The following is a 3,943-nucleotide window of genomic DNA, read 5'->3' on the forward strand; positions in this document are numbered from 1 at the left end:
TTCTCTCTTATCACTTAATGCCTAAAATCTTGTCTTAATTTCTTATGGGAAATTATAAGCATGTAGAAAAGTATATAGAAAAGTATAATAAACAATTGTATACTTAGCACCTAATTCTGACCATTGTTAACGTTTTGCCATATTTACTTCATTAATTTTCTTATTTTTGTTTAAGTTGTTTTATGTTAGTTATGGACATGACATTTCATCCGGAGAACTTCAATAGACATCTATAAAAAAGAAGTCCATGTTCCTACATAATCACAAAACCATTACCACATTTGACTAAATTAGCAATAATGTCCTAATATCAGATACTACTCAACCCATTTTCAAATTTGCCAGATCATCCCCCAAATGTCTTGCACAAGACAGGTGTTTGGGACTCTCAAGTCTCTTAACTGAGAAGATCCTTGGCCTGTATCTCTGTATTAACCTGTGTTTCTGTACAAAATCATTGTTATGTATCTCTGTCTGTATAGGAAGCACACTTTGAAAAAATTCAAGTAGAAAATAATTCAATGATTCCTAAGTTTGCTGTTTAAAGTATAGATTTTGATGAAGCTCTTTTAACTTTTATGTATTGTGAGATTTAAATATTTCTGATCCCAAAAACTTTTAGTGACAGGACAGATGTTATGTTCCCTAAATTAAATGCTGTTATTTAGGTTCTTTCTGTGTTTTAGTCAAATTAGTTAGAATTGCTATTATTATTACTTTAGTTTCTAAAATATTAGATATTCTAAATTATTACCAGAGTTCACATTAATATGTTAGAGAACATAGAGGATCATTCCAATAAAAGGAGAAGTAATGACATTGATAGAATATATTATCTCTTTACCACTAAAAATCAGAGCAAACCAGGAAAATCTTCATAAACATATGTATAATCTTCATATTATAAAAGAAGAAACAAAACTATCACCATTTGTAAATAACAGAACCATTCCCTGAGAAAACCCCAAATAATCTACAAATTATTAGAAATAAGAAAGTCTATCAAAATGGTTGTATTTAAGATCAATATAAAAATATAAATGCCAGCCACAGTTAGAAATGCAAATAAACACTTATATTTACAATAAAGAAACTATAAAGAATGTAAGTATAACTTTGTGTGCAGATTTGTATAAAAGAAATTATAAAATTCTGTTAAAAGCACTAAAGAAGGCTAATAAATGCTAAAGTAGTTTATGTTCATAGATTGGATAAATTCAATATTATAAAGGTGTTAATTCCTTCCAAAAAAATTTAATAAATTTCCAATAAAACCCTTATGAGTAGTTTTCATGGAACCTGAGAAGCTCATTTTTAAAATTTGTATGTAAAACTATACAGTCAAGAAAAATCAAGGTATTATAGAAGAGATGGGAGGGAGAACTTGCTGTACTTGGTATCAAGGCTTATTACAAAACTAAGTAATTACAACAGTATAGTATTGATGTGGGAATGGAGAAACTGACCAATGAAACAGAAAAAGGAGCCCACAATAGACTATGTACAAAGAATACATCTGGAATTTTATATGTAACAGAGAAATGTTTTAGATTGTTGGGAGAAAGGACAGAGAATTCAATAAATGAGTAGAGGAACAACTGTTTTTCTATGTGGAAAAAATGAAACAATCCTACCTCATACCACATACAAAATCCAATTGCTAAATTTCTATATAAAAGGTACAACAGGCCCTGGCCAGTTGGCTCAGTGGTAGAGTGTCAGTCCATGGAGTGGATGTTCTGGGTTTAATTTCCAGTCAGGGCACACAGGAGAAGCGACCATTTGCTTCTCCACCCCTCCCCCTCTAACTTCTCTCTCTCTCTCTCTCTCTCTCTCTCTCTCTCTCTCCCTCCCTCTCTCCCTCCCCCTCTGACAGCCATGGCTTGATTGGAGCGAGTTGGCACCAGGCACTGAGGATGGCTCCATGGCCTCAGCCTCAGGCACTGAACTGGTTGCTGAGCAATGGAGCAATGCCCTAGATGGGCAGAGCATATAGCCTTGTAGGGGGCTTGCTGTGTGGATCCCAGTTGGTGCACTAGGGGGAGTCTGTCTCTGCCTCCCCTTTTCTCATTTAATAAAAAATCAAAAAAGATGCCTGATAAAGCGTCAACCTGGAAACACTGAGGTTGCCGGTTCAAAACCCTGGCTTGCCTGGTCAAGGCACATATGGGAGTTGATACTTCCTGCTCCTCCCCCTTCTCTCTCTCTCTCTCTCTCCCCCTCCTCTCTAAAATGAATAAATAAAAAAAAGTTAAAATAATAATAATAAAAAATATCTATCTATCTATCTATCTAAAAGGTACAACAATAAAAGTCTTAGAAAAAATCCTCTAATATTATCATTTCTATTTCAGGATAGAGAAAAAGTCTTTTGACTTTTTTAGATAAAGCACAAAATAATATCTATATTAAAATTAAAAAATGTATAAAAATAATAAAAACACAAAACACAAATTAAGAAATTCATAACATTTAATTAACAAAGTAATATGTGTATACATTTTTATAAACCATTGAGAAAATGGAAAATACATCTAAAAACATTTCATATTTCTAATTATAGCTTTGACAAAGACTTTTTTTTAGAAATTTACAAATAAAATTCCTTGAACCTTATATACTTTGACCTACATTATTTCATAATTATTAGTATTCACATTAAAATGTATAACACATTTTTAAACTCTACAGGGCTTGGAAGTAACTTTTTGAAATTGTAGTATAATATACATATTGTAAAATTGATCATTGTAACCGTTTTAAAATATATAATCTAGTGCCACTGAGTACTGTAGCGGCTACCACTATTTATATCTAGAACACTTCATTGTCCCAAACAGAAACTCTGTACCCAGTAAGCAAAAATTTCCCATTTTCCCTCCCTCCAGCCTCTAGTCACTTCTATTCTACTTTCTGTCTGTATAAATTTGCCTACTTTCGATACCTCATAATAAGTGGAATTATGCAACATTTGTCCTTTGGTGACTGGTTTATTTTACTGAGCATAACTTTCTCAGGGTTTATCCACGTTACAGCGTGGATCAGAATTCTATTCCTTTTTATGGCAGAGTAATATTCCATTGTACATACATTTATTCATTCATCTGTTGATGGGCAATTTGGGTTGTTTTCACCTTTTGGCTATTTTGAATAGTGCTTCTATGAACATTGGTGTATAAGTATCAGTTTTGAGTCCCCATTTACAATTTGCGTATGAACCTAGAAGTAGAATTCATAGACCATATGCTAATTTTATGTTTTTAACTTTTTTGGAGAACTGCCAAACTGGTTTTCCACAGAGCCTGCACCATTATACATTCCCACCAGCAATGTTCAATGGGTTCCGATATCTTTATGTGTCACCCTATTTGATTTTGAAACAAGAACAAAATATGTAAAGATAAGTTTCCACCTCTGGGTGAAAGGCAATCATTAAATAGGAAGCAACACTCTACGACTTTAAAACCTGAGGTTCGTGGATTTCCTCCGGTTTGGCAGATTTTTTCAGGAATCCGCGAGTGTTGTTGGCACGTGCTCCTTTGTCAGTAGGTAATGTGAAAATTGAATTTGTTGTCGGTGATAAAGTTCACGTCTCCTTTCTTTGGGGGGACATTGATTTGGGAATATAGTTTACTGTAACCTGGTAATTTCAATAATGCAAATGCAACAAAATGTTACTTAAAAACAAAAACATAAATTCAATCGGGGGTGGCAAGGCAGTTAAGGGGTGCTCTCGCCATTTGGCTGTCCTTCTGGGGCGTTCTGGCAGCTGCAGCCCGTTCTGAACAGGGAGCTGCAGCTGTTTACAGATGCATTAGGAGAAAGAGGGTTTGGAACTCGGTGGCGGCATTTCTCCTGTGCAAAAGCAAGGCCAGAAGTGTCGGAGGGGGAGGCTATCTGAGGGATATAAGTAAATTTAATTTCCAGCAGGAGCTCAAGGTGC

Source organism: Saccopteryx bilineata, chromosome 7 (assembly GCF_036850765.1).
Source record: "Saccopteryx bilineata isolate mSacBil1 chromosome 7, mSacBil1_pri_phased_curated, whole genome shotgun sequence".
Lineage (NCBI taxonomy): Eukaryota > Metazoa > Chordata > Mammalia > Chiroptera > Emballonuridae > Saccopteryx > Saccopteryx bilineata.